The sequence below is a fragment of the Podarcis gaigeae genome (genome assembly GCF_964106915.1).
Source record: "Podarcis gaigeae genome assembly, chromosome: 5".
Classification (NCBI taxonomy): Eukaryota; Metazoa; Chordata; class Lepidosauria; order Squamata; family Lacertidae; genus Podarcis; species Podarcis gaigeae.
Genome location: NC_139681.1, coordinates 89,130,353 through 89,142,269, shown reverse-complemented (window position 1 = coordinate 89,142,269; position 11,917 = coordinate 89,130,353). Strand labels below are relative to the sequence as shown.

The 11,917-nt window shown below is 44.9% G+C and overlaps 1 long non-coding RNA gene across 1 annotated transcript; it reads right to left on the bottom strand.

Moving 5' to 3' along the window:
- Positions 1 to 1,897: 1,897 nt before the first annotated feature.
- LOC310845128 lies at positions 1,898 to 10,039 on the bottom strand. The gene is made up of 2 exons (XR_014564489.1): positions 9,825 to 10,039; positions 1,898 to 2,373 (listed from the first exon to the last, which is right to left on the bottom strand). It is a non-coding gene; the product is annotated as an uncharacterized lncRNA (long non-coding RNA).
- Between the last annotated feature and the right edge of the window lie 1,878 nt (positions 10,040 to 11,917).

Genomic DNA, 11,917 nt, shown 5'->3' with positions numbered 1-11,917 from the left:
AAGGCAAATAGATTGAGTTGATTTCTTAATAAGCATCTCACTTTCTATTTGCAGTTTACACTCCCCTTTTCCCCTGTAGGCAAAAGCCTTGGTGGTTTCAGTTTTGATTTCCGTGAGATATTACTGTTCAATAAAGGGTATTTTTTAAAGGGTCGGCTCCTCAGCTTATGTCAGTGTGACCTGTGAGTGGTTTGAAACAACTTCTTGAGGCAACGAGATCACTTGCTAGCCCCCCATGTCTATGCTGGGTAGTGCATTTTGAGAAATACAACATGGCGGCCATATGGCTCCCACGCAAACAGTGCTAATATCTGACTGGTGTGTGTGTGTGTGTGAATGATTGGTGACTTCTGCTCTGCCAAGACTAGTTCTCACAGTGCCCAACCAGATACAAAGGTACCTCAGGTTACATACGCTTCAGGTTACAGACTCTGCTAACCCAGAAATAGTACCTCGGGTTAAGAACTTTGCTTTAGGATGAAAACAGAAATTGGGCTCCAGTGGTGCGGCAGCAGCAGGAGGCCCCATTAGCTAGAGTGGTGCTTCAGGTTAAGAACAGTTTCAAGTTAAGAACGGACCTCCGGAACGAATTAAGTACTTAACCTGAGGTACCACTGTACCCATGTAACAGCACTCTCCCTGTTTGCAGTTCCCAGCAGCTGGTGTTCAGGGACACACTGCTACCAAAAATGGCGGCAGCGTATATTCACAACACAGAAGCAGACTTTGGGCTCTCAAATTGAAGCGGTGCAAGGCTAAAATTCGGTGCCCCCTGCCTTTCATGCTCCGTTCTACAGCATTGTTGTGGCAACCCCTACAGCGCAGTGCAACCGAACCGGTCACACTACCCTAAAACCACCTCTGTACAATGACTGGTAGCCATTTTTAGCCTCATCCTCTGTGAATTTGCCCCGTCCTCTTTCAAAGCCACCCAAGTTGGTGGCTAACCCCACCTCTTGCGTGGATGAATGCCATAGTTTAACCCTGCACCCTTGTGTTGTCACACTAAGCCTGTTGTTGACTTAGATTGTTATGGGAACCGGCCCACTGTCTCATCCTCTCACCTTGCCTCACGAGATTATTGTTATAGTAAAGGAAAAGAAGTAAAAACCAAATCCCTGTCCATTGAAGAGTGCTATAGAAATGAATTACCTCGCTAATAAAACCCCGCATAATATATTGTGCCTTCTCTTTTCCCATTCCTCGAGCTTGCAAAGGGAGAAAGGCTGTGTTTATAGTGAAGGGGCTGATTTATTTTGTATTAATTTGAACGCATTACTTAGCAAGTGAATTTATTACCACCTCGTACACACAAAAAGAGGTGCATGTGTGGGGGATATTGATATTTCTGCCCCTGCTTGTGAGCAGGGAGGTAACAATGAATATGAATGATCAATAAGTGAATAAAAGCTGTTTAAACTTGCTAAGCATTTTAATTAGCAGCTTTTCGTCTTGGGGCCAGGAGTGCTGGAATGAGTGTGATGTTCCTTCCACAAAAGTATTGTTTAGTATTTGGGGGAGTGTTTGTTTATTTCTTTACACCTGACCTTCTTTTCTGGTCTTCGTCTTCCATCATGCGCTTGGAGCATGAGAAGACATTGTTACAGGCAGCTAGTTTTTTCAGGGCTGCTTTGTACTAGGTGTAGACCCATCAAGCTGACCCCAGTTCATCAGACACATATAGTAGCTTTCATCAGCCCAGGCAGCTACGGGGTTGATGCTTTGATCTGACTCTGGTCTCCAGATGGTAAGGAACTAACTACAAACCTCCATTTAACATTTCCCATTATGCCCTGGTAAACCTGTGACCCTCAGGATATTGCAAGACGAACACTCCCATCATCACTCTCCTGCTGCATGGGGGCGATGGAGTCCAACAAGATTTGGTGAGCCAGAGTTAATTTGGGGAGGATTTTATACATGTGTTAGTCAATCAAGGCTTCGAGACACAAAATACTGGAAAATCTGATATATCGCAGACCTCAGGGAACAGAAATACAGAAAATGACAGCTGGTCCACCTGGTGACAAAATGTCTTTGCCTCCAGGATCACCATAGAGGAGAGATTTTTACATTGATGGTCCAAAGGTAAGACACCACCAGAGAGGCAGACTTGAGCAGCCCAGTAGAGAATGCCCAATTAGCTCCATCAGTTTGCCTCCTCCTTCTGCCTCCTCTTGTCACCATAAGGTCCACACACCCATTCCTGATGCCCATGAGTAGGTCACTGTTAGCCATCTCCTGCCTGCTGTAGTCTAATGGTGATGCAGCAGTCCTGGGGAGATCAAATGTTCTCCTCCTAAATGATGATGGAGGGTTCTGGCTGTTGCAGGTCCTGTGGCACTAACCATGATGGGAAGGAGATGGCAAGATCTGTCAGAGGAAGAGGAACAAGAAGTTGGGTGTGAGGAGAGCTTGACCAGTGATGTAGGAGAGGGTCCCACTGCACTGCACAGGAATGGAGGGGGAGCTGTCTGAGTTAGTCTCCATTCTGCCCTCTGAGAGTGAGGTTTCCATGGTACCCAATATAAGGCCAGTGGCAAACCAGTAGGGCCAGCCAAACTGGAAGTGGAATGAGAGTTAGAGTGCTGGACTCAGGTCTCAAGGACATGTCTTTGTCTGCACTGGTGCAAACAGACTTGGCCACTCACACACCCATAGGACTGCACACTTGCAAGCACAGCCATCTGTCATGGATGCTTTAGTTGAGATTATTGAATTGCAGGGGGTTGGACTAGATGACCCTTGCGGTCTCTTCCAACTCTATGATTCTATGATCTCACTAGGTGTGAGAACTATGCAACTGACTGGTCCTGCCACACTCCACACAAGTGGAGCAGTAGGGGTAGGTCAGATGTTGGGCCAATGGCTTAGCTACTTCTTAGAGCTTGGGCAGTCTTATGAATCATGTGTCCTATACTATATAACCATGCTCTGATTTCTTAAACAAAACCTTCAGGTTTCCTCGAGTTGAGAGTCATGAGTACTGTGTCCAAGAGGTGGGCTCCCTCCCAGCTCCCAGGACTAGCTGGAGGTCTGGGATGGTGGGAGGCAGAAGTGATCAGGTGCAGCATGCAAGAATAGGTATTATTATTATTATTATTATTATTATTATTATTATTATTATTATTATCATGCAACTGTAATACAACTCCATGAGTCATTGCACCAACAAGCAGAGATGCATATATGTCACTATCCTGAGCCCTTAAAAAATAAAAAATTGAGCAAGCTATAATACTGATGGAGTGTCAAACGCAACTGCTCTACATCTGAAAAGGCAGGATCATGATTCCTCCACCACTTAAAGAGATGGTGTGTATCCACCCTAAATTTTGTTCAATGGGCTGAATTGATCTGCCTGTTTATTAAGGGCAAGGCAATGGAGGAAGGGGTCACTCTCTGATTTGTTGGTCTTTCTTGAGATCTAGAGAACACCCCATGGGCTCTCAGCAAAGCTTTTAACTTGCTTCCCCCTTTGGCATGAGCCCAGAATTTTAAATTGCAACCCTGATGTAGCACATACAGCATAAACCACCAGAGAATATAACATAAATAGTTGCTGGACCGCCCTTGATTTAGGCAGGGTATAAATGACGATAGCTTTGCCTCGGAGAGAACTACAACCTATTCCTGAGCATTAAAATGGTAGGCATATTTCAGAAGGCAACTGCAAATGTACATTGTATTGGCGTTATCTCTTGGCATTCAATGGCTTTTCCCTTAGTTCTTGTATTGCTTTATTGCAGGGAGCAACAACAATGATTACAGCCGGCATTTGTTCATGAATTTTTCCCTGTTGTGGACAAAAGCTGCTGTGCTAAGGCCGGTAACTAGAAGGCCTCTACACAGTGGGGTCACAATGGGGGGCGTGGGGCAGTGCGCCCCGGGTGCCATGTCTGCAAGGGTGACAAGAAGTCACCCTGCGGGGGCTCGCGGTAGCATGAGCTGCCATTGCGCTGCCGCACGTGAAGAATCCTCCATTTGCGGCTGCAGCTGCGAGAAGAGGATCCCAGCGCCAGCGGCAAACCGTTAAATGTAGCACGAGCTGCCATCGCGCCGCCGCACGTGAAGGATCCTCCATTCGCGGCTGCAGCTGCGAGAAGAGGATCCCAGCGCCAGCGGCAAACCGTTAAATGTAGCACATGTGTGGCATCACACGCATGCACTGTACGTAGTGACGCCGCACATGCGCTGTATAGCGGTTTGCTGGCGCCGCCGCTCCAGCACTGTACGGATGGTGCCGGGATCCCTCCATCGCCACTACAGCTGCGAACAGAGGATCCCAGCACCGTCCGTACGGCACTGGAGAGGCACCGCCGGCAAACCGCTATGTACAGCGCATGTGCAGCGTCGCTATGTACGGTGCATGCATCATACGTAGCGATGCCGCACATGTGCCCTATGTAGTGACACTCGCCCCAGGTGTCATGATGCCTTCCTTTGCCCCTGCCTCTACATTGCACTGTGGGCTGCCCCTTTCCTACAACCTCTGCTCAAGTAGGAAACAAAAGTGGTGTCTATACTAGTAGTGAAGAGAGGGACAAAGCTGCATTGAGACAGGATGCTAAAGTGTCAAATGCAATGTAAACAAGTGCAAAGTGATGCATTTCAAGGCTGTTAGGAAAATTCCTAGGATTCCTTCCTTGGAGTAGACTGCTGAAGGCCTCTAAGGAAAGAGAAGTCAGGTACACGCGGTAGGCTCAACAGAGATTTATTAATCATTAAGACAGCGCTGAATGGTCAGCCATGGTAAAAAAAAAGAAAGAAATAAAATAATAAGAAGAAGGTAAAGGACCCCTGGACGGTTAAGTCCAGTCAAAGGTCTATGTGGTGCAATGCTCATCTTGCTTTCAGGGTGAGCGAGCCTGTGTTTGTCCTCAGACAGCTTTCCAGGCCATGTGGCCAGCATGACTAAACTGCTTCTGGAGCACAAAACACCATCATGGAAAGCAGAGTGCACGGAAATGCCGTTTACCTTCCCACCGCAGTGGTACCTGTTTATCTACTTTCACTGGTGTGCTTTCGAACTGCTAGGTTGGCAGAAGCTGGGACTGAGCAACGATAGCTCACCCTGCCAAAGGGATTCGAACCGCCGACCTTCTGATCGGCAAGCCCAAGAGGCTCAGTGGTTTAGACCACAGTGCTACCCACGACCTGGTCAACCATGAAGCTATTGCCACAAGCATGGCCTGACAACGGTACATGCCCTCAGGCTCTTCTTATATGCTCTTCTTCTATCAAGTAAATACATGAAATCCTTGTGCCTGTATCATTTATGCAACATTATTGCCTACAGCAATGTGTGAACAGCTCGTGGACACCCTACCTGGCCTTCCAATTGGACATCCCATAGTTGGAGTCGTTTTCCACTTAGAAACTCCATTTATCTTATCAAGGTGTCATCCTCAATCATTCCTTTCCAGCAGGTTTTCGGCTTGCACATTTTGTTACCCTTCCCTTCCAGACTTGTCTTTGGCATTTCTCCTTCTTTGTGTTAACCCTTATTATTACAATTCAATCTGTTTTCCTCTTATCTGGTCAGTTATTAATCTTCTGTTGCTGAGGGCAAGGTTCTGGCTGCTCACCTGCACTGCTTTGGACAAACATTTCTGACTCTAAGCATAGACAGCAACTTTGATTTTAAATACTTCTATAATATCCATATCATTATATACATGTCCTATACAGTCATACCTTGGGTTACAGACGCTTCAGGTTATGAACGCTGTGGGTTGCGAACATGCATCCCACACAGATCACGTTCGCAACCCAAGCATCCACTGTATATCCAATACATATATTTGTAACAAAGGCAAAAAAAAAATCTTAGTTTTACATACATGCTCATGGGGTCTGAACAGGCTGTGACTGAGCAGGAACAAGACTTAGGGGTCATAGTGGATCGATCAATGAAGATGTCAGCATAGTGATATAGGCTAATCCCAAGCTTGGGATCATTAAGAAAGGAACTGATGATAAAAATGTCCATATCATAGTGCCGTTATACAAAACTATTGAGCGAGCACATCTGGAATCTGCGTACAGTGCTGGTTGAAAAGATAAAGGTAAAGGTACCCCTGCCCGTACGGGCCAGTCGTGTCCGACTCTGGGGTTGCGCGCCCATCTCGCTTAAGAGGCCGGGGGCCAGCACTGTCCGGGTCACAGACACTTCCGGGTCACGTGGCCAGCGTGACAAGCTGCATCTGTTCTTTTTTTATAGAATATTTATTAATGTTTTTAATATTAATACAATAAAGATAAAAAGAAAAAAAAGAATAAAAAATAGTAACAAAAATACAGAAGTAAAAATAATTAAAAAGAAAAAAAATGCAGATGTTCCATTTCTCATTTTCCTTTAATGTGTTTCTCGAACCTCCTCATACTTCCCTTTTTTGTATTCCAATTCAAATTGTTAGTTCAGCAAATCCTTGTTTCAGAAAATCCTTGAGCCAGCTCAGCACACTGAAATGCCACAGTTCTGGTTGCTTCACCTCAAAAAGGAAATTGTTGCGTTGGAGAAGGTTCGGCGTTTGAGGTGGTCATTTTGTTTGCCATTGATGAAACTTCACCTTTCCCTCCCTACTATTTCTGATTGGAAAGAACCTCTCGCCACTTTCCGCAGGCCTTGGGAGTGACACAATGCAATGTGGCATGATATTGCCATTTGCTGCAAATGCATTCCAGGAGGTATGGTCAGTCTTAAGTTGAGGCATGAGAATCTTACGAAAGCAATGGAAAAAAAGTAAACACTTTGTCTATCTCATAAGATGAGGTTAGGCAAGAAGCAATCCCAACCTGAAAATTTAAGAAAATTAATTTCCCCTGTTTTGGGGTGGGCATGGGGGTCCATTTCACACTTGTTCAGCCTCAATTAATTTTTGTTGACTTTTTTCAGCTCAGATTTAATCTTATGCTTGTGATTGCTAGTTGATTTGAAGGTTCTGTTGATGGGATGGAAAAGCAAGCTGCAATGTGTTTTCATAAATACGTTAAATTCTGTCTTAGCTCCACTCTCCTCTCTCTTGCTGCTGGCCTGTTTCATACCTATTCTTTCTGGTTGCCATGGCAATGGGGTTTGCTCGCTTACAAGGCCAATAAACCTGCCATTACTTACTGATATGTAATAGCGCTGACATGTTGTTCCAGGCTAGGCCTCTAGTTCCATGCCAGATGGACTAGCTCTGACCGAGTCACTGCCCTCCAATTATTGACACCGCTATAAGGTCATTCAATCTGGGGTCTCTCTTTCCCGTTCAAGTTGCCTCAAATGTACTTGGAAAGTTCATAGCCAGTTGGGATTGTACGGGGCCTGAATGGATAATGCTGCAGCACTAGCCCTGCCTCTGTATTTGCTGAAGTGCCCAGAAAGACCCCCCACAGCTGGAAATAAACAGAAGAGGTGGAATTCAACATCACGCTACGGTTGAACATCCCACCATCACTAGCGTTGCCATTTGCCAGATGCTGTTTGCCAGATGTAACCAAGGCACCAGGCAAACCCATTCTCATGTTGCTTCCTTCCAGACCTCTTGTGGAAGAGGCACATGAAGAAGGGCCTCAGGTGATGATCGCAGGGTCTGGGTTGGTTCATGTGGGGAAAAGCGGTCCTTGGGGCATTGTGGTCCTGAGTTATTTAAGGATAAGGCATCACTGAGGATAAGACCATCAGTGGTTACTAGCTTTGATGGCTGTCAGGGACTGGCTGGATGAGGAAGAGTGGTGGGAGGTGCCTGCCCAGGAGCCCCCCAGGGAGGGCACAGAAGATGACAACTTAGATCCTGGTGGTGGGACACTGAAGACCAGTCTGCAGAAGGGATGAGCTGGGAGATGCTAGAAGCAGGGGGGTTGAGTGATCAAGGAAGATCAGGAGAAAGAGGGCCTTCTAGGACAGGATTAGAAGCTGAGAGTCATAGAGTGAGTGCAGACTCAGACAAGGAGGAGTCAGATATTGCTCCTTCTACACAGCAGCAGCACAGTCCCAAGGCCTCCTGGCTCTCCTCCCCCCTCCAGCATTCCATTTGAGGAAAGTCCTACACTGGCCAGAGGAGGAGCTCACCCACTTGATGCATCCTTCATCTGCTTGGGAGGGATCTAAAGTGGGGAGCTAGTAGTCAGCTTCAGCAACATGTCAGCTGGCTTAAGACAGAACAGAGGACTCTACTGTGTTGTTATTTTCTGTTAATAATGAGTTAATTGTGTTTCATGCATCCCATGTCTGTGCCTGCCCTGTGGTTGACCTGGCTTGCTTGTCAGCTCCTTGACAATGGCTATGTTCTACCTACACTGTCTTCATACCTCTTTTAATACCAGTCACTGGGAATTAGAGGTGGGCAGAGTGCAGTTTTGCTCATGTCCTTATTGCCACTCACTGGTATCTGGTTGGGCACTGTGAGAACAGGATGCTGGACTAGAAAGGCCATTGACCTGCTTCAACAGCCTCTTCTTATGTTCTTATTTAATCAGCCCTCATGGGTAAATGTTTTGGTGCTATTAAGGAAAAACAAATGATCTGTGCTTTGGCTTATTAAGATGTTTTTTTGCCACCATGGTGGGTAGAGAGTGCCATCTGGGTTTTCTGGCTCAGACACCGCAATGTCTTGTATCTGCCCACAAATATATTACAGGACCAAAACAGAAATCCATCTCTGTATGTAAATGTAGCTGATAAGTACAATGGCTCAAACTGCAGATTATTTTTGTGCAGAAGTCTCTCTTATGTTAAGTAAATTAAAAACTTATCCCAAACAAAAGAGTTCCAGTTTAAGGCACCTGACATTGGTTCATAATAATAAAAAATAAAAAATAATCAAGCCAGATTGCTTTCCACAGCTGTTTTTAGATTAAATAAAATTGGTATGCCCCAACATGCACTCAACAAATCTGGCATCAGAAGTGACATTTAAATTATGCAAAGGATGAATTAGACAGAAGTTCCTAATGATAAACATTTTGCTTATTCAGTCTTAGTGGTGCAAATCCATGCCTATCCCACCTTTCAGTGCTTTAAAGATAAGATCTGCAAATTGGATTGAAAGGGAAATGTAGGAAATAAATAAAAGGGAAAGAAAGGGAAATCATAGCTACTATGAGTTGCCTCTGATATTAGTCCTGCTCATAGCAGACCAACTAAAATGAGCAGCCATGAATGTGGATACTATCCTAAGGCTAAAGCAGCTAGGATGAGTGGAGTTATGATCCACTGGATCTCCAGCTGAGCAAAGAGGTTCCTGGCTCTTAAACTATTATCATCAAGATATTATCTTATTTGCGGATGTTTTTCTCCTTCATAATGTGGAAAAACTATTACAGTGGTACCTCGGGTTACATACGCTTCAGGTTACATACGCTTCAGGTTACACACTCCGCTAATCTAGAAATAGTGCTTCACTTTAAGAACTTTGCTTCAGGATAAGAACAGAAATCGGGCTCCGGCAGCGTGGGTGCGGCAGGAGGCCCCATTAGCTAAAGTGGTGCTTCAGGTTAAGAACAGTTTCAGGTTAAGTATGGACCACCGGAACGAATTAAATACTTAACCCGAGGTACCACTGTATTCTTACACTTCGCTTTACCCTTTTCCTATTTGGAGTCATTTCTTTGCTTTTTGTGTACGCCACCCAAAACTGTCTGGTGTGATACAGAAACCTATTAAATGGAAGGACTCTCCACTGTTGTTTTCCTTTTTCACACATGCATGATAAGAAAGCCAGTCCTCCCTCAAGGAAGCAAATGTCAGATAGACCTTTTGAAATGACATTATATGCTGAGTCACCATCCCTGCTCAGGAGACCTAGTACTGCACCCCTTCCCTCGCACCCACCTACCCCCGTTGTCAAAATCGACATGCTGCTTTTATGTCCTGGTGGTCTTGTCTGCCTGGCATCTCATCAGAAAGCTTCCCGACAAATCTGCGGGGAGAATGGCATGACAATTAAGACACGGATTTCAAATGTACGTCGTCAGCCCGAGTGCTCTGCACAGAGGAACAGGCGACTTGTAAATGTCACAGCTCAAACCCAGACATTTATTAGTTTAAAGCTGACACACTTTCCCTTCACAGCAAGTAGTGAGAAAATGTTTTCCCCCTCTCACTGGAGACATTTAAAACAGCGGTAGATTGGACAAAGTGCTATATATAAAAAAAAATTCACTCAGTAGATCTTCAAGAGGCCCATACAAAGGGATAAGCTGGATGAACACATCAGATTACACAGTCCTTTTGACCATGATCTCCCACTACACATGAGTAGCACATGAAGAAGATTCAGTACACTCAGAACTCAGATGCTGTCCCTTCTGACTAAGAGCCTATGAAGAATTTGAGAAGCATCTTTTTTGCTGTGATAAATTCAGAGATCAAACCTGTTGGGTGTTCAGGAAGACATAGGACTTCCAACCGGAAACCAGTCCACTAATCCTTTCTACTTCCTTTTTAATAATGGAATACCCTTCCACAGTCACTTTAGAGAAGTTTATTTCTGTTCACTAAGAGGAGCAAGTGGTTTATTTGGGAAAAAAGATCACAGAGATCGCATGTTCATGGTAACCCTACAGAAGTGGGGAAATCTCTCGGAGGTAGCCTGTCTATGCTGCAGATTTGCCTCTGACCATTCTGTGTGGGATGTGGGAGAAAAGAATTGCACCAGAATCAGTGCTGGGAGCCTGCAAGAGTGGTGGTTTGTGTGTGTGTGTTGTGTAATATTGACACAATATTGTGTGTATTGACACAACAGCAGTGCATTAGTGATAGATTTATACTGTCTACACATCAATATCCAATAATGTCATCTGAAGGGGCTATCTTCTACTATAACACAACAAATGTGGGACAAAAAAACAACAACCCCTTGAACACTTGTGACATAAAAAGTTACACCTGGAAGTTACACCTGTAAGTTATGATACATACACTGACTGGAAACAAAGCAGTACTGTATGTCCATCCATTTGCAGATGTAAACAGTATTGAAAGTGGAATCATATATAACTTTCATGATACTACCATGATCACAAATCATCATCAATGAACTTTACACAGTAGAAAGGTTGTCAGGAGGGCCTTACAATAATGGATTTTGACCAGTATAGCCTGCAATGATTGGAAACCAATGGATAGAATATATTTAAATTGAGTCTACTACATCTACCTCCCTGAAGCTCAGCACTGGCACCCCACAGGGATGCGTGCTGAGTCCCTACTTGTACTCATTGTATACATATGACTGTATTTCTTCTGATCCATCCACTGTAATTATTAAGTTTGCAGATGATACTACCATAATGGTTCTAATTACAGGTGGAGATGAATCAGTGTACAGGGGGGGAGGTTCAAAAATTATCTACATGGTGCTTAGAGAATAACTTGCAACTAAATATTAGCAAGACAAAGGAGATGGTGTTGGACTTTCGGAGGAAAAGAGGGGAACTAGCCCCGTTATATATCGGGGGGGGGGGTGTTGCATGGAGAGAGTTTCTTTCTTTAAATTGCTGGGAGTTTACCTTAGTGAAGACCTCACTTGGAAAAACAATATAACTCGGGTGGTTAGGAAGGCCCAGCAGAGACTCCATTTCCTCAGGGTCTTGCGAAAGAACAATGTTAAACAATATTTGATGACCTCCTTCTACCAGTCCACAATAGAAAGTGTCCTCTCATGTTGTATCACAGTGTGGAACGTTGGCTTGACAGCCACGGACAGAGAGTCTTTACAGAGGGTGGTGAACACAGCACAAGATATCATGGGCTGTCCCTTGAGTCCGCTGGATGACATCGCAAGGGATCAATGCCTTAGGAGAGCGAGAAAACTTCTCAGGGACGATTCACACCCCGGCCAGCACCTCTTTAATCTTCTACCCTCGGGCAGGAGATATAGAAGTATAATCAGTCATACCACCAGGCTAAAAAACGGTTTCTATCTGT